A 20,387-nucleotide genomic window follows, 5' to 3' on the forward strand; every position below is an offset into this window, starting at 1 on the left:
ATACAAAATTATACATACAGAAAGCTGAGAATGAATCTCGTCTCTTCAACCGTGACAACATTAGTTGCTTCCAAAGCTGTGTTTGAAATGTTACAGCCTACATTTAGAACGCATTTCTTTCATCCGGAGCGTAGGGGGAGAGGGAGTGAGTGACTTGCTCATCACAGCAGCAGGCCCCAGAGAAACAGGAGCAGGGTAGGGACTTTCATTACAGGAATCATTAGAATAATGCACATGGTCTCAGTCTGGAGCCCAGAGACTGGAAGAATAGAGAGATGAAAGAAAGAGGGAGTGGAACGAAAAGTGCCTCTCACAAAATCTGACTTGAGTAAGTCAGATTTTGTGAGAGGCACTGAAAGGAACAAAAGATAAAAAAGTGAGGGAGAAAAGGAGAGGGGAGGAAAAGGGAGTTTGAGGATGGTTACGTCAAGCGAGGCTGAGAACTATAGGGAGAGAGGAGAAAAAATATAAACATTTCCTGCTCTATTCTTTCCTTTGTGGCAGCGTGCCACACCTTGTCTGTGTTCCTCTGCTCTCTCTGTGGGTCTCTAGGCATCCAGTCATTATGAAACATGGCCTGTTTGGCAAGTTCTCAACTACACTCCAGAGAGGCCCTCACTACTCACACTAGCAACCCCATCATCTATCACTACCTCCAAGGAAAATTAAAAAGACTTCCCCCAAACACAGATCTAGGATCAGCTTACCATACCCCAATGATTGAAAACTGACCATACGTCAGCGATTTGGGGGAAAATTGGCCCTTCACCCATAAAGATACCATAACACAAATACACATCGCTTATTGGCCCTGTCATGGAATGGATGCAGGATGTTTGAACCTTTTTTAACACCTTTGTCATAAATCCATCCTACACAACACTGGAATGATGAGCTTATTTAACTTTACAGTTTAGTGCTGTGGGACTTGAGCAAACCATGTTAGCCTAACTAGACCGGGCAGTAGCTAGCCACCCTATATGACCATGAATGTCATGTTAGCTAGTCATTTGTCATTAGTAACAATTCAGGATGAGGGGAAAAATTGATACAGTAGAGAATCGCAATAAATTGTTTCTTTTTGCTAGGTAGTTAATGTTAGCTAGCGCTAGTCGGCTGTACATGCGCCAAAACTACTGTATTTCACCTTCTATAGCTTAGCCTCAATCTTATTTTAAATGGTGAGCTAACACGTTTTCAGTACTTTTATTTCCATGACTGATGGTGATATAGAATCGCAATATATATCAAATTGTGAAATGGAATCGCAACACATACTGCAGGGGTACTCAACTATTATTTAACAAGGTCCAGTGACACAAATCCACAACACAGGGGCCCCTCAGGGGTGCGTGCTCAGCCCTCTCCTGTACTCCCTGTTCACTCATGACTGCACGGCCAGGCACGACTCCAACACCATCATTAAATTTGCCCATGACACAAGTGGCAGGCCTGATCACCGACAACAACGAGACAGCCTATAGGGAGGAGGTCAGAGACCTGGCCGTGTGGTGCCAGGACAACAATCTCTCCCTCAACGTGATCAAGACAAAGGAGATAATTGTGGAAAAAGAGGACCGAGCACACCCCCATTCTCATCGTAAGAGGCTGCAGTGGAGCAGGTTGAGAGCTTCAAGTTCCTTGGTGTCCACATCACCAACAAACTAACATGGTCCAAGCACACTATGACAGTCGTGAAGAGGGCACGACAAAACCTATTCCCCCTCAGGAGACTGAAAAGATTTGGCAGCTGTCGATCCTCAAAAGGTTCAACAGCTGCACCATCGAGAGCATCCTGACTGGTTGCATCACTGCCTGGTATGGCAAATGCTTGGCCTCCGACCGCAAGGCTCTACAGAGGGTAATGCGAATGGCCCAGTACATCACTGGGGCCAAGCTTCCTGCCATCCAGGACCTCTATACCAGGCAGTCAGAGGAAGGCCTTAAAATTCTCAGACTCCAGCCACCCTAGTCATAGCCTGTTCTCTCTACTACCACACGGCAAGCAGTAACGGAGCGCCAAGTCTGGGTCCAAGAGGCTTCTAAACAGCTTCTACCCCCAAGCCATAAGACTCCTGAACGTCTAGTCAAATGGCTACCCAGACTATTCGCATTGCCCCCTCCCCTCTCCACACCACTGCCACTCTCTGTTGTCATCTATGCATAGTCACTTTAATTAACTCTACCGACATGTACATACTACCTCAACTAACCGGTGCTCCTGCACATTGACACTGTACTGGCACCCCCCTGTATATATTGTTATTTTTTACTGCTGCTCTTTAATTACTTGTTACTTTTATCTCTTATTCTTGTCCGTATTTTTTAAACTGCACTGTCGGTTAGCGGCTCGTAAGTAAGCATTTCACTGTAAGGTCTACACACCTGTTGTATTCGGCGCATGTGACTAATAAAATTTGATTTGACAAATGTCCTAGGTGGCAAAGGTCCGGATGGATATCGTCCTTTATCGGCACTGTGGTACAGTGTAGCAACAAACATAGTTGTCTTCAATTTAGGAACCATGTTATATAAAATTTACGTTAAATGAGATGAAGAATTTGAATTAATTACAACTTATTTTGAATGTAAACATGTGCAATATTGTATCAACACTGCTGAAGAACAAAAGTGGTTGCATAACTGTGAACCATTGTACATGGGACTTGAATGAATTAATTAAAAATGTAAAATAAATAACATGCATGTTTTCTGGAGAACAAAGGAAAGTTAAACAAAAATAATCATATGAATGACCAGAACGTCACTGTGGCCCATGTAATATTCATGTTTACAGTGCATTCGGAATGTATTCATTTCCCTTTGTAACAAAATGTGGACGTTACATCCTTATTCTAAAATGTATTAAATAAAACATTTTGCTCATCTATCTACACACATTGCCCCATAATGACAGGAGAGAGACAAAAAAAATGATCTTATTTACATAAAGTTGAAGTCGGAAGTTTACCTTAGCAACAGCGCCTCTTCCACCTCAGCAGGCTGAAGAAATTACGCTTGTCACCTAAAACCCTCACAAACTTTTACAGATGCACAATTGAGAGCATCCTGTCGGGCTGTATCACTGCTGGTACGGCAATTTCACCATTGTGTGTTCTGCACAACGCATCACCAAGGGTAAACTACCTGCCCTCCAGGACACCTACAGCACCTGTTGTCACAGGAAGGCCAAAAAGATAATCAAGGACAACAACCACCCGAGCCACTGCCTGTTCACCCCGCTACCATCCCGAAGGCGAGGTCAGTACAGGTGCATCAAAGCTGGGACGGAGAGACAGAAGCTATTTTTCAATCTCAAGGCCATCAGACTGTTAAACAGCCATCACTAACACAGAGAGGTTGCTGCCTACATACAGACTTGAAATCATTGCCCACTTAAGTAAATAGATCACTAGTCACTTTAATAATGCCACTTTAATAATGTTTACATATCTTGCATTACTCTTCCCATATGTATATACTGTATTTTTATACCATCTATTGCATCTTGCCTTTGCCGCTTGGTCATCGCTCATCCATATATGTGTATATATTCTTATTCCTTAGATTTGTGTGTATTAGATAGTTGTGGAATTGTTAGATTAGTTGTTAGATATTACTGCACTGTCGGAACGAGAAGCGCAAGCATTTCGCTACACCTGCAATAGCATCTGCTAACCAAGTGTATGTGACCAATAAAATTTTATTTTGTTACGTTGAATCAATGTGGAAAACTGATTGGATTTCCAAAAACTTCATCGTAAGGGAATTTCATTTTTTCCCAACAAACTTTTAACCTAAATCCAATGTCATGATGACATTTTTTGCCGATTTCTAGTTGAAATCACATTAGTTGACAATTTAACTAAATGTAAATCAAAAATAGACCACAAGCAGGGTTGAACATTAGTTTTGATATCATGGATGGTCAATCCTTGCATCCACAGCTCTGTCTATTAGTCTGAGAGTGGTTACATTTCTCCAGGCCCATCCCTCAGCATTTTACCAAGGTGGGGCGACCATTTTGTTATTGTTTCATCTGTGGATTTGCCCTTTAAACAGCTGCATATTATCAATATATCAAAGTGTCACCAACAAAAGGTAAACAATAGGCTAATAGCAAATGCAGCCTATGGCATTCATTTTTCACATGTACGAAAATATCCCTTTTCAGTAGTGCTAAAAGCATGCCATTCCATGAGCGCAGCATTTATTTTTCAACTCGAATCAATGAGCCCAATCAGTCCTCCATGACAACAAAGTCATAAATAACAGAGTAGGGCTGGCTAATAAGTCCTTCGTTTTGGGCTTATGCTCAGTAAAACATGTTGTCTAATCTACACTACCATATTTCCAAGTCCTATTCTTGAAGATCAAGGGGTATAACATTTATTGGAATGACTGGAATTCTGATAGACTGGTTTTTAATGTACGTATGTTAACTTGTAACTTTATCATATTATTATATGTAGTAGAAGGCGATGGGTTAGAAGAAGCCTCCATAACCAACCCATAAAGTAAAATTTAACATCCGTAAATGGCCAGCTATGTAAACTTTAACATTGATTTATCCTGCAATAGATGTCGTTCAACTGGTAACATACGTTTTTGTAAGGTAGCCTCGTGGTTAGACCGTTGGGCCAGTAACTGAAAGGTTGCCGGATCGAATCCCCAAGCTGACAAGGTAAAAATCTGTCGTTCTGCCCCTGAACAAGGCAGTTAACCCACCGTCATTGTAAATAAGAATTTATTCTTAACTGACTTGCCTAGTTAAATAAATATAAATTATTCTAATGCCTCTTAAGAGGAAAGTAATCTAAATGTAACTGAATGTAATCAGATTACGTTACTGAGTTTGGGTAATCCAAAAGTTAAATTACTGATTACAATTTTGGACAGGTAACTAGTAACTAACGGATTACATTTAGAAAGTAACCTACCCTGTCCACCAGCATATTATTTGGCTCCCCAAAGCCCCCAAAATTATTCTGAATAAAATATCTAGGACCCGAGATGCAAAAAGTCCCAAATGCATTGTCCCAAGAAGTGAGTTACCATACCTAAATAATGCAAAAGTTAAATTTTAACTTCATTTAAAAAAGAAAATGTGTAGTGATGGGTTCAGATTGCTGAACTTTAAATATTATGAATCATTAGTTATACTAGAGACATGAGGAGTGCCATAGTCTGGTTTATACACCGGAGGTTAATGGGTATCTGTAGGAGGAATGCATATGGTAGAGGCAATTAAGCTTGGAATGTACTGATTGAAGGAATGACGATCACATCTTGGTAGGCACTGATAAGGGTGGAGAGATGTGGTTTAGTGAGGAAGGGGGCTGAGGTCAGGTCCGGTCACATGAAGGGAGAAGGTACAGTTTACTACCCACGTCACTTAATTTTCTGCCTAGCAACAAAGATGTAATGTTTAGAGAGGAGGAGTAGATTCCACCCAAATTGGGGTATACATACTACCACTGGTGGAACCATGTCTTTGTCTTATGCAGCTGTATTGACCCAATGGGTGAATAAACTTGGTTGGAGCTTTCATAGTGTCTGTCAATTTCTTACTCTGATATTTAGAACCATACAGTACCCTACAGTAGACTATACAGTAGGCTATTGTCTATTGTGTTCATGGGCTCTCAGGGGTCATGATGGGGTCAGGGTCTTTTCAATGCAGGTGTGAGGAGAGCACCCTCCCTTGTTTTGAAATCAGAGTGAGACCGAGAGATTTTTGACTTGTTCCAATATATAGGAAATTCATCCTTCCTTTTCATCTTTGAAGTAAGGACAGATCTGTGAGGGATTGGATTGGTTAGTCTTGGCCTGGGTCATAGTCCAAGGCAGCTGAGTGGTCCTGGTCTCCATACACGGCAGAATAGTTTAGTCAGCACACTATTTATCAGTGTGTCTGTATGTGCTTGCTTGTGTATTCGTATTATTGCATACCTTTTGTATGCTCTCTGTTTGTATGTGGGATAGGGCAGGGATGTGTTCTACTCTTGAGTTATGAAAGTGGAGAGCACAACGTCATCCTGTCCTTGTTTACCATTTCCCAATTGTGTGTGTGTGTGTGTGAGAAGGAGAGTGCTATGTGTTATTGATAGCTATTAAAGGCTCTGGGGGTGGCATGCAGGGGTGTGTCAGGACTGTGTGCGCGTACAAGCAATTCTTGCATGTGTGACATAGGCTAAAGGTGGAGCAAGGGGGCCATAACTCCCTTTGTTATTTCACCCCCCCACCCAAACACACCCCTGTCCTTATCATTACTCCCCTGTGTTTGTCAGCCCCCTCCTGTGTCATGTTTGTGAGAAGAGCTGCGGTTCTCTCAGTATGTGTGTTTTGTGTGTAGAGCTGTTGATTCCCTTCCTCCGATATGGGCCCAGAGACTATTTAGTGGGCGAGCATCTTAATGAGTGCTAAAGTTAGCCAACCTAAACAAGTCCTCTTCTTTGCTTAAAGAAAGAAAAAACGTAAAATAAATTAATGAAGAGATGCAGACATACAGTTGACGTTGGAAGTTTACAAGCACCTTAGACAAATACATTTAAACTCAGTTTTTCACAATTCCTGACATTTAATCCTAGTAAAAATTCCCTGTTTTAGGTCAATTAGGATCACCACTTTATTTTAAAAAAGAATGTGAAATGTCAGAATAATAGTAGAGAGAATGATTTATTTCAGCTTTTATTTCTTTCATCACATTCCCAGTGGGTCAGAAGTTTACATACACTCAATTTGTTTCGGGCAGCCTTCCACAAGCTTCCCACAATAAATTGGGTGAATTTTGGCCCATTCCTCCTGACAGAGCTGGTGTAACTGAGTCAGGTTTGTAGGCCTCCTTGCTCGCACACGCTTTTTCAGTTCTGCCCACAAATGTTCTATAGGATTGAGGTCAGGGCTTTGTGATGGCCACTCCAATACCTAGACTTTGTTGTCCATAAGCCATTTTGCCAAAACTTTGGAAGTACGTTTGGGGTCGTTGTCCATTTGGAAGACCCATTTGCGACCAAGCTTTAACTTCCTGACTGATGTCTTGAGATGTTGCTTATATCCACCAAATTTTCCCTTCCTCGTGATGCCATCTATTTTGTGAAGTGCACCAGTCCCTCCTGCAGCAAAGCACCCCCACAACATGATGCTGCCACCCCCATACTTCACGGTTGGGATGGTGTTCTTTGGCTTGCAAGCGTCCCCCTTTTTCCTCCAAACATAACGATGGTCTTTATGGCCAAACAGTTCAATTTTTGTTTCATCAGACCAGAGGACATTTCTCCAAAAACTATGATCTTTGTCCCCATGTGCAATTGCAAACCGTAATCTGGCTTTTTTATGGCGGTTTTGGAGCAGTGGCTTCTTCCTTGCTGAGCGGCCTTTGAGGTTATGTTGATATAGGAATCGGTTGACTGTGGATATAGATACTTTTTTGTACCTGTTTCCTCCAGCATCTTCACAAGGTCCTTTGCTGTTGTTCTGGGATTGATTTGCGCTTTTCGCACCAAAGTATACTGCTCAAAAAATAAAGGGAACACTTAAACAACACATCCTAGATCTGAATGAAAGAAATAATCTTATTAAATACTTTTTTCTTTACATAGTTGAATGTGCTGGCAACAAAATCAAACAAAAATAATCAATGAAAATCCAATTTATCAACCCATGGAGGTCTGGATTTGAAGTCACACTCAAAATTAAAGTGGAAAACCACACTACAGGCTGATCCAACGTTGATGTAATGTTCTTAAAACAAGTCAAAATGAGGCTCAGTACTGTGTGTGGCCTCCACGTGCCTGTATGACCTCCCTACAACGCCTGGGCATGCTCCTGATGAGGTGGCGGATGGTCTCCTGAGGGATCTCCTCCCAGACCTGGACTAAAGCATCCGCCAACTCCTGGACAGTCTGTGGTGCAACGTGGCGTTGGTGGATGGAGCGAGACATGATGTCCCAGATGTGCTCAATTGGATTCAGGTCTGGGGAACGGGCGGGCCAGTCCATAGCATCAATGCCTTCCTCTTGCAGGAACTGCTGACACACTCCAGCCACATGAGGTCTAGCATTGTCTTGCATTAGGAGGAACCCAGGGCCAACCGCACCAGCATATGGTCTCACAAGGGGTCTGAGGATCTCATCTCGGTACCTAATGGCAGTCAGGCTACCTCTAGCGAGCACATGGAGGGCTGTGCGGCCCCCCAAAGAAATGCCACCCCACACCATGACTGACCCACCGCCAAACCGGTCATGCTGGAGGATGTTGCAGGCAGCAGAACGTTCTCCACGGCGTCTCCAGACTCTGTCACGTCTGTCACGTGCTCAGTGTGAACCTGCTTTCATCTGTGAAGAGCACAGGGCGCCAGTGGCGAATTTGCCAATGTTGGTGTTCTCTGGCAAATGCCAAACGTCCTGCACGGTGTTGGGCTGTAAGCACAACCCCCACCTGTGGACGTCGGGCCCTCATACCACCCTCATGGAGTCTGTTTCTGACCGTTTGAGCAGACACATGCACATTTGTGGTCTGCTGGAGGTCATTTTGCAGGGCTCTGGCAGTGCTTCTCCTGCTCCTCCTTGCACAAAGGCGGAGGTAGAGGTCCTGCTGCTGGGTTGTTGCTCTCCTACGGCCTCCTCCACGTCCCCTGATGTACTGGCCTGTCTCCTGGTAGCGCCTCCATGCTCTGGACACTATGCTGACAGACACAGCAAACCTTCTTGCCACAGCTCGCATTGATGTGCCATCCTGGATGAGCTGTACTACCTGAGCCACTTGTGTGGGTTGTAGACTCCGTCTCATGCTACCACTAGAGTGAAAGCACCGCCAGCATTCAAAAGTGACCAAAACATCAGCCAGGAAGCATAGGAACTGACAAGTGGTCTGTGGTCCCCACCTGCAGAACCACTCCTTTATTGGGGGTGTCTTGCTAATTGCCTATAATTTCCACCTGTTGTCTATTCCATTTGCACAACAGCATGTGAAATTTATTGTCAATCAGTGTTGCTTCCTAAGTGGACAGTTTGATTTCACAGAAGTGTGATTGACTTGGAGTTACATTGTGTTGTTTAAGTGTTCCCTTTATTTTTTTGAGCAGTGTCCATTCATCTCTAGGTGACAGAACGCTTCTCCTTCCTGAGCAGCTGATGTTTACTGACACCGACCATATTCACCGGGTGTTGATCATTCGTAAATTAATCCGTTATCCTTCTGTGCTTTGGCACACTCAGACGAGAGTGCTCTGAAATCGGAGTAGATGGCCAAACTAAATTTACGAACGCAACCAAAATTGTTACTTGCAGAGTCGTTTGTCAAAACATGTAGCTAGCTAGGTGAACAATGAACCATAATCCCAACTCATGTCGTTGGTAACCTGCATGAATCTGAATAACAATTTTATTCGTATTTACAAATGGCATACAAGGTTGTTGTTGTTATGGCAAATGAAAGTTCACATGTTCCAGAAGGCATTAAAAAAAAGGATATCGTTCAAATGGCTCTTGTGTGAAGCAGTGACCCGCGACGTACGCCTAGTTTCCTGAAACGGGTCACGTATATGGCTGTGACCTACACTAATTCATTAAGCCGGCAAGATCTGCTTATAATTCGTGTGGCATTATTTTATAGTAAGAATGATACAATTGGACATAGCTGAATAAAATGGAAAGAATATTTTTCCCAAACAATTTTCGAGGGAGTGCACACATATTCTGTGTTGAGCATTTATCAAAGATACAGGTCTTTCTATACGCTTAATTTAGAGTTATGTATACAAATGTAGTTGTGATACAAACGATAGGCTATATGTTTTGATTTCTAATACATTCTAAGGCTGCATGATGATTTGAAAAAAGTCTCATGAAAGGGAAGCGCTCTGCTCTGTTTCTTGCGCAGGCTGAACACACTTAGTCTCTCATTTACAATTTGACAAGCACTTGATAATATTCTCAAGCAGTATTCTCAATTTAATCTGATCTTTACATATAGCCTACTAATATACAGTACCGGTCAATTATTTTTACTATTTTCGACATTCTAGAATAGTAGTGAAGACATAAAAAATATGAAATAACACACATGTAATCATGTTGTAACCAAACAAGTTTCAAGTAAATCAAAATACATTTTATATTTGAGATTCTTCAAAGTAGCCAGCCTTTCCCTTGATGGCAGCTTTGCTCACTTTTGGCATTCTCTCAACCAGCTTCATGAGGTAGTCACCTGGAATGCAGTTCAATTAACAGGCGTGCCTTCTTAAAAATTCATTTGCGGAATTTCTTTACTTCTTAATGCGTTTGAGCCAATCAGTTGTGTTGTGACAAGGTATGGGTGTTATACAGAAGATAGCCCTATTTGGTAAAAGACCAAGTCCCTGTTATGGCAAGAACAGCGCATATAAGCAAAAAGAAACAACAGTCCATCATTACTTTAAGTCATGAAGGTGAGTCAATCAGGGATATTTCAAGAACTTTTGATAGTTTCTTGAAGTGCAGTCTCAATAACCATAACCATCAAGTGCTATTATGAAACTGGCTCTCATGAGGACCATCACAGGAAAGGAAGACCCAGAGTTACCTCTGCTGCAGAGGATAAGTTCATCAGAGTTAACTGCACCTCAGATTGCAGCTGAAATAAATGCTTCACAGAGTTCAAGTAACAGACACATCTCAACATCAACTGTTCAGAGGAGACTGCGTGATTCATGCCTTAATGGTCTAATTGCTGCAAAGAAACCACTACTAAAGGACACCAATAAGAAGAAGATACGAGAAATGGACATTAGACCATTGGAAATCTGTCCATACATCCTAAGGCTGCATTTATTGTAGCTGGGGATTTTAACCTGTTAGGGCTAGGGGGCAGCATTGACACGGCTGGATAAAAAACATACCCGATTTAATCTGGTTACCACTCCTACTCAGTAACTAGAATATGCATATACGTATTACATATGGATAGAAAACACCCTAAATTTTCTAAAACTGTTTGAATGGTGTCTGTGAGTATAACAGAACTCAAATGGCAGGTCAAAACCTGAGAGATTCCTTTACAGGAAGTGGCCTGTCTGACCATTTCTGGAACTTCTTTGCCATCTCTATCATTTACTAAGGATCTCTGCTCTAACGTGACACTTCCCACGTCGTCCATAGGCTCTCATAGCCCGGGAAAAAAGAGAATGTCGTCATTCCAGCCCCAGGCTGAAACACATTATCGCCTTTCTCAAGTGGCCCATCAAGAGACACTAGCTTATGCGCGTGACCCCGACCGCCCCCGCCTTTGGGATTTTTTCCTCTGTTTGCCGAAAAGGAGATTCCCTGTCGGAATTTTACCGCTTTTCTACGAGAAAAATGACGTAAAAATTGATTTTAAACAGCGGTTGACATGCTTCGACGTACGGCAATTGAATACTTTGAATTTTATTGTCAGGAATTGCGCCAAGCGCGCGACACTTCTTTACTATTTCGGATAGTGTCTGGAACGCACGAACAAAACGCCGCTATTCGGATATAACGATGGATTATTTTGGACCAAACCAACATTTGTTATTGAAGTAGACGTCCTGGGTGTGCATTCTGACGAAGACAACAAAAGGTAATGACATTTTTATAATAGTAAATATGATTATGGTGAGTGCTAAACTTGCCGGATGTCTAAATAGCGAGCCCGTGATGCCTGGGCTATATACTTAGAATATTGCAAAATGTGCTTTCACCAAAAAGCTATTTTAAAATCGGACATATCGAGTGCATAGAGGAGGTCTGTATCTATAATTCTTAAAATAATTGTTATGCTTTTTGTGAACGTTTATCGTGAGTAATTTAGTAAAATGTTAGCGAATTCCCCGTAAGTTTGCGGGGGGTATGCTAGTTCTGAACGTCACATGCTAATGTAAAAAGCTGGTTTTTGATATAAATATGAACTTGATTGAACAAAACATGCATGTATTGTATAACATAATGTCCTAGGGTTGTCATCTGATGAAGATCATCAAAGGTGAGTGCTGCATTTAGCTGTCTTCTGGGTTTTGGTGACATTATATGCTGGCTTGAAAAATGGGTGTCTGATTATTTCTGGCTTGGTACTCTGCTGACATAATCTAATGTTTTGCTTTCGTTGTAAAGCCTTTTTGAAATCGGACAGTGTGGTTAGATTAACGAGAGTCTTATCTTTAAATGGCTGTAAAATAGTCATATGTTTGAGAAATTGAAGTAATAGGATTTTGAAGATTTTGAAAATCGCGCCACAGGCTGGCAGTGGATGTTACGTAGGTGGGACGAATTCGTCCCGCCGGTCCCATAGAGGTTAACAAAGCTAACCTAAGAACCATACTTCCTAAATTCTATCAGCATATCGAATGTGTGACAAGAACTGGTAGTTTTCTGGATCATTGCTACTCGAACTTCCACGATGCATACAAAGCCCTGCCCCACCCTGCCTTTGGCAAATCTGACCATGACTCCATTTTGTTGCGCCCAGCCTATAGACAGAAACTAAAACAGGAAACGCCCGTGCTCAGGTCAATACAACGCTGGTCTGCCCAATCGGATTCCACAATTCAAGATTGCTTCGATCACGTGGACTGGGATATGTTCCGGATAGCCTTAGAAACAACATTGATGTACATGCTGACTCGGTGTGCGAGTACATTAGCAAGTGCATCTGAGATGTCGTACCCTCTGTGACCATTAAAACCATCCCTAACCAGAGACCGTGGATTGATGGCAGCATTCGCGCAAAACTAAAAGAGAAACACTGCTTTTAATCATGGCAAGGCGACCGGAAACACGACCAAATACAAACAGTGCAACTATTCCCTCCAAGGCAATCAAACAAGCAAAGCATCAGTATAGAGACAAAGTAGAGTCGCAACTCAATAGCTCAAACACAAAACGTATGTGGCAGGGTCTACAGTCAATCACGGATTACAAAAAGAAAACTAGCCCCGTCGCGGACATCAACGTCTTGCTCCCAGACAAATTAAACAAGTTTATTGCTCACTTTGAGGACAATGCAGTGCCACTGACACGGCCTGCTACCAAAGCCTGTGGGCTCTCCTTCTCCGTGGCCGATGTGAGTAAAACATTTAAACGTGTTAATCCTCGCAAGGCTGCCGGCCCAGACGGCATCCCTAGCTTTGTCCTCAGAGCATGCGCAGACCAGCTGGCTGGTGTGTTTACGGACATATTCAACCAATCCCTATCCCAGTCTGTTGTCCCCACATGCTTCAAGATGGCCACCATTGTTCCTGTACCCAAGAAAGCTAAGGTAACTGAACTAAATGACTATCGCCCCATTGCACTCACTCACCGAGTTGCACCCCTAAAAACTAAAAACATTTGTCATAAGAAACTAGCTCCCTGGTATACAGAAAATACACGAGCTCTGAAGCAAGCTTCCAGAAAATTGGAACAGAAATGGCGCCACACCAAACTGGAAGTCTTCCGACTAGCTTGGAAAGACAGTACTGTGCAGTATCGAAGAGCCCTCACTGCTGCTCGATCATCCTATTTTTCCAACTTAATTGAGGAAAATAAGAACAATCTGAAATTTCTTTTTGATACTGTCTCAAAGTTAACTAAAAAGCAGCATTCCCCAAGAGAGGATGGCTCTCACTTCAGCAGTGATGAATTCATGAACTTCTTTGAGGAAAAGATCATGATCATTAGAAAGCAAATTACGGACTCCTCTTTAAATCTGCGTATTCCTCCAAAGCTCCGTTGTCCTGAGTCTGCACAACCCTGCCAGGACCTAGGATCAAGGGAGACACTAAAGTGTTTTAGTACTATATCTCTTGACACAATGATGAAAATAATCATGGCCTCTAAACCTTCAAGCTGCATACTGGATCCTATTCCAACTAAACTACTGAAAGAGCTGCTTTCTGTGCTTGGCCCTCCTATGTTGAACATAATAAACGGCTCTCTATCCACCGGATGTGTACCAAACTCACTAAAAGTGGCAGTAATAAAGCCTCTTTTGAAAAAGCCAAATCTTGACCCAGAAATTATAAAAAAAACTATCGGCTTATATTGAATCTTCCATTCCTCTCAAAAAAAAATTAAAAAGCTGCCTTCCCGAAGACAAACAATGTATACGAAACACTTCAGTCTGGTTTTAGACCCCATCATAGCACTGAGACTGCACTTGTGAAGGTGGTAAATGACCTTTTAATGACGTCAGACCGAGGTTCTGCGTCTGTCCTCGTGCTCCTAGATCTTAGTGCTGCTTTTGATACCATCGATCACCACAATCTTTTGGAGAGATTGGAAACCCAAATTGGTCTACATGGACAAGTTCTGGCCTGGTTTAGGTCTTATCTGTCGGAAAGATATCAGTTTGTCTCTGTGAATGGTTTGTCCTCTGACAAATCAATTGTACATTTCGGTGTTCCTCAAGGTTCCGTTTTAGGACCACTATTGTTTTCACTATATATTTTACCTCTTGGGGATGTCATTTGAAAAAATTATGTTAAATTTCACTGCTATGCGGATGACACACAGCTGTACATTTCAATGAAACATGGTGAAGCCCCAAAATTGCCCTCACTAGAAGCCTGTGTCTCAGACATAAGGAAGTGGATGGCTGCAAACTTTCTACTCTTAAACTCGGACAAAACAGAGATGCTTGTTCTATGTCCCAAGAAACAAAGAGATCTTCTGTTGAATCTGACAATTAATCTGGATGGTTGTACAGTCGTCTCAAATAAAACTGTGAATGACCTCAGCGTTACTCTGGACCCTGATCTCTCTTTTGAAGAACATATCAAGACTGTTTCAAGGACAGCTTTTTTCCATCTACGTAACATTGCAAAAATCTGAAACTTTCTGTCCAAACATGACGCAGAAAAATGTATCCATGCCTTTGTTACATCTAGGTTGGACTACTGCAATGCTCTACTTTCCGGCTACCCGGATAAAGCACTAAATAAACTTCAGTTAGGGCTAAATACGGCTGCTAGAATCCTGACTAGAACCAAAAAATTTGATCATATTACTCCAGTGCTAGCCTCCCTACACTGGCTTCCTGTTAAGGCAAGGGCTGATTTCAAGGTTTTACTGCTAACCTACAAAGCATTACATGGGCTTGCTCCTACCTATCTTTCCGATTTGGTCCTGCCGTACATACCTACACGTACGCTACGGTCACAAGACGCGGGCCTCCTAATTGTTCCTAGAATTTCTAAGCAAACAGCTGGAGGCAGGGCTTTCTCCTATAGAGCTCCATTTTTATGGAATAGTCTGCCTACCCATGTGAGAGATGCAGACTCAGTCTCAAACTTTAAGTCTTTACTGAAGACACATCTCTTCAGTAGGTCCTATGATTAAGTGTAGTTTGGCCCAGGGGTGTGAAGGTTAACGGAAAGGCTGGAGCAACGAACCGCCCTTGCTGTCTCTGCCTGGCCGGTTTCCCCTCTTTCCACTGGGATTCTCTGCCTCTACCCCTATTACGGGGGCTGAGTCACTGGCTTACTGGTGTTCTTCCATGCCGTCCCTGGGAGGGGTGCGTCACATGAGTGGGTTGAGTCACTGACGTGGTCTTCCTGTCTGGGTTGGCGCTCCCCCTTGGGCTGTGCCGTGGCGGAGATCTTTGTGGGCTATACTCGGCCTTGTCCCGGGATGGTATGTTGGTGGTTGGAGATATGCCTCCAGTGGTGTGGAGGCTGTGCTTTGGCAAAGTGGGTGGGGTTATATCCTACCTGTTTGGCCCTGTCCGTGGGTTTCATCGGATGGGGCCACTGTGTCTCCTGACCCCTCCTGTCTCAGCCTCCAGTATTTATGCTGCAGTAGTTTATGTGTCGGGGGGCTAGGGTCAGTCTGTCACATCTGGAGTATTTTCTCTTGTCTTTTCCGGTGTCCTGTGTGAATTTAAATATGCTCTCTCTAATTCTCTCTTTCTCTTTCTTTCTTTCTCTCTCTCTCTCGGAGGACCTGAGCCCTAGGACCATGCCTCAGGACTACCTGGCTTGATGACTCCTTGCTGTCCCCAGTTCACCTGGCCGTGCTGCTGCTCCATTTCCAACTGTTCTGCCTGCAGCTATGGAACCCTGAACTATTCACTGGATGTGCTACCTGTCCCAGACCTGCTGTTTTCAACTCTCTAGAGACAGCAGGAGCGGTAGAGATACTCTCAAAGATCGGCTATGAAAAAGCCAACTGACACTTACTCTTGTGTCACTGACTTGTTGCACCCTCGACAACTACTATGATTATTATTATTTGACCATGCTGGTCATTTATGAACATTTGAACATCTAGGCTATGTGCTGTTATAATCTCCACCCGGCACAGCCAGAAGAGGACTGGCCACCCCTCATAGCCTGGTTCCTCTCTAGGTTTCTTCCTGGGTTTTGGCCTTTCTAGGGAGTTTTTCCTAGCCACCGTGCTTCTACACCTGCATTGCTTGCTGTTTGGGGTTTTAGGCTGGGTTTCTGTACAGCGCTTTGAGATATCAGCTGATGTAAGAAGGGCTATATAAATAAATTTGATTTGATGATTCTGTCATCATGAAGTTCTTTGAGAGACTAGTCATGGACCATATCACCTCCACCCTACCTGATAACCTAGACCCAATCTAATTTGCTTACCGCCCAATAGGTCCACTGACGATGCAATCGCCATCACACTGCACACTGCCCTATCCCTTCTGGACAAGAGGAATACCTATGTAAGAATGGTGTTTATTGACTACAGCTCAGCATTTAACACCATAGTACCCTCCAAACTCATCATTAAGCTCGAGACCCTGGGACCCAGGTGGTGAAGGTAGGAAACAACAACTCCACCCTGCTGATCCTCAACACTGGGGCCCCACAAGGGTGCGTTCTCAGCCCTCTCCTGTACTCCCTGTTCACCCATGACTGTGTGGCCATGCACGCCTCCAACTCAATCATCAAGTTTGCAGACGACACTACAGTGGTAGGCCTGATTACCAACAATAACAAGACAGCCTACAGGGAGTAGGTGAGGGCCCTCTGAGTGTGGTGTCAGGAAAACAACCTCTCATACAACATTAACAAAACAAAGGAGATGATCGTGGACTTCAGGAAACAGCAGAGGGAGCACCCCCCATCCACATCGATGGGACAGTAGTAGAGAAAGTGGAACGTTTTAAGTTCCTCGGTGTACGGACAAACTGAAATGGTCCACCCACACAGACAGCATGGTGAAGAAGGCTGAAGGAGGCTGAAGAAATTTGGCTTAAAACACTCACTAATGTTTACAGATGCGCAATTGAGAGCATCCTGTCAGACTGTATCACCGCCTGGTACGGCAATTGCACCGCCCTCAACCGCAAGGCTCTCCAGAGGGTAGTGTGGTCTGCACAACGCATCTCCTGGGGCAAACTACCTGCCCTCCAGGACACCTACAGCACCAATGTCACAGGAAGGCCAAAAACATCATCAAGGACAACAACCACCCGAGCCACTGCCTGTTCACCCCGTTATCATCCAGAAGGTGATAAAAAATCCAGAAGGCGATAAAATAAAAAGGCAGGCATCCTTTAAGACCTCGTTATGTAGACATACACCTACATCAATCACATGCTGACAATATTTGTGGAGTCCAGGGTTTTACACTCACTAATGTGAATACAGTTCTTAAATTGCCAGTATTCAGCATTTTTAAAGAACACCATGTTTAATCCGTTATGATTACACAGTGAAACCCAGTGGCAAAAGACTGAAAAACAGCTTCTAGCTCAAGGCCATCAGACTGTTAAAGAGCCATCACTAACATAGAGAGGCTGCTGCCAACATATAGACTCAAATCTCTGGCCACTTAAATAATCAGACTTAATAAAGGTATCACTAGTCACTTTAAATAACACCACTTTAATAATATTTACATAGAAGTATCACTAGTCACTTTAAATAATGTCACTTTAATAATGTTTACATATCCTACATTACTCATCTCATATGTATATACTGTATTCTACACCATCTACTGCGTCTTGTCTATGCCGCACGCCATCGCTCATCAATATATTTATATGTACATATTCTTATTCATCCCTTTACATTTGTGTGTATTTGTGTGTATAAGGTAGTTGTTGTGAATTTGTTAGATATTACTGCATAGTCGGAACTAGAAGCACAAGCATTTTGCTACACTCGCATTAACGTCTGCTAACTAAGTATATGTGACCAATGAAATTTGATTTGGTCTGATGAGTTAAAATGTGAGATTTTTGGTTCCAACCACCCTGTCTTTGTGAGACGCAGAGTAGGTGAACGGATGGTCTCTGCATGGTCTCTGCATTTAGATGCACTATTGTAAAGTGGTTGTTCCACTGGATATTATAAGGTGAATGCACCAATTTGTAAGTCGCTCTGGATAAGAGCGTCTGCTAAATGACTTAAATGTAAATGTAAATGTATGGTTCCCACCGTGAAGCATGGAGGAGGAGATGTGATGGTGTGGGGGTGCTTTGCTGGTCACACTGTCTGTGATTTATTTAGAATTCACTTAACCAGCATAGCCACCACAGCATTCTGCAGAGATACGCAATCCCATCTGGTTTGCACTTAGTGGGACAATAATTTGTTTTTCAACAGGACAATGACCCCAAACACACCTCCAGGCTGTGTAATGGCTATTTGACCAAGGAGTGTGATGGAGTGCTGCATCAGATGACCTGGTCTCCATAATCACCTGACCTCAACCCAACTGAGATGGTTTGGGATCAGGTGGACCGCAGAGTGAAGGAAAAGCAGCCAACAAGTGCTCAGCCAATGTTGTTTTTGAGTGTTTTCTATGGTAAACTAGATTTATGAGGCACCTGGTTGCAGTTTCTATGGCTTCCACTAGATGTCAACAGTCTTTAGAAATTGGTTGATGTTTTTCCTTTGAGAAATGAAGAAGTACGGCTATTCAGAATGAGTGTCAAGCCAAGTGGACTCTTTTGTTTGGGGCGCTCGACCTGTAGCTCACGCCACTTTGATTTTATCCGCTATTAAACACAGTATATTCCGTCTTAAATTGTATCAATTATTTACGTTTTAGGATACCTAAGGATAGATTAGGGAAGTTTTTTGAAATGTTTGGACAAAGTTTACAGGTAACTTATTAGATAATTTGTAGTCATGTTGAGCGGTGTTTTTTTTTAAAAAAAAAGGAGTTTATCGAACAAAAGGACCATTTATGATATTTCTGGGACATATTGGAGTGCCACCAGAAGAAGATCTTCAAAGGTAAGGCAGGAATTATATTGTTATTTCTGACTTTCGTGTCGCACCTGCTTGGTTGAAATATGATTTTCATGCGTTTGTATGGTGGGGTGCTGTCTTCAGATAATCGCATGGTTTGTTTTCGCCGTAAAGCCTTTTTGAAATCTGACATGGTGGCTGGATTAACAAGAAGCTAAGCTTTATTTTGGTGTATTGCACTTGTGATTTTATGAAAGTTAAATACTTCTAATAATTTAATTTGATTCTAATTTCACCAAGCGGAACGTCTAGCCGTAACAGGTTTTTAATCAGCACAACAGTTTTCAGCTGTGCTAACATAATTGCAAAAGGTTTTCTAATGATCAATTATGCTTTTAAAATGATAAACTTGGATTAGCTAACACAATGTGCCATTGGAACACATGAGTGATGGTTGCTGATAATGGGCCTCTGTACGCCTATGTCGATATTCCATAAAAAATATGCCATTTCCTGCTGCAATACTCATTTACAACATTAACAACGTCTACACTGTATTTCTGATCAATTTGATGTTATTTTAATGGACAAAAAAATTGCTTTTCTTTCATAAACAAGGACACTTCTAAGTGACCCCAAACTTTTGAACGGTAGTGTACCTAAAACAAACTGACACATACCAGAACACTCAGACTTACGTAAGCGCATGTATGACCACATACTGTGTGTGAGGGTGTGTGCTCGTGGTGTGAGTGATGGAGTGATGGTTATGTGTGTGGGGCCTGCTGTGGTTTCTGTGTGTGTGTGTGTGTGTGTGGTGTGTGTGTGTGTGTGTGTGTGTGTGTGTGTGTGTGTGTGTTCGTTCATTAGGCATGAGCTGGTTTAAACTAGTTCCTCCGTGGGATGTAGCGCGGTGGCTCGGCTACACAGAGCAGTTCGTAATAAGAGGCTTGTCTTCTGAACATGGACAGGGACAGTAAAACAGAATTATTCCCATCAGAGGGGTACCTACCAAGCAGCCACAGTTATTGTGCAGTGTTTGATAGAGTTTTAGGCACAATGTTCTCATGTGTTAAACAAAAATGTGTTTTCCAGGGTAATTCATAACTAGATGGAGAAATAGTGATGGAAAGACAGAGCGAGTGAAAACTAGATGTAAAAAGAGACAGAGCGAAACGGTAGGGTGTGGGAAAGAGATTAAAGATATAAAGGTATAGAACGACAGATACGAGAGGAGACATCTGTAATG

General features: G+C 42.7%; 1 long non-coding RNA gene across 1 annotated transcript in view; it reads left to right on the forward strand.

Moving 5' to 3' along the window:
* LOC145860891 (uncharacterized) overlaps positions 1-16,497 on the forward strand; it is a 43,501-nt gene extending 27,004 nt beyond the window's left edge. The window contains exon 2 of the long non-coding RNA XR_014380649.1: positions 15,915-16,497. This is a non-coding gene — a long non-coding RNA (uncharacterized LOC145860891). The remainder of the gene's footprint in view (positions 1-15,914) is intronic.
* Positions 16,498-20,387: the final 3,890 nt, after the last annotated feature.

Source organism: Salmo salar, chromosome 15 (genome assembly GCF_965601325.2).
Source record: "Salmo salar chromosome 15, fSalSal1, whole genome shotgun sequence".
In the NCBI taxonomy this organism is placed as follows: domain Eukaryota; kingdom Metazoa; phylum Chordata; class Actinopteri; order Salmoniformes; family Salmonidae; genus Salmo; species Salmo salar.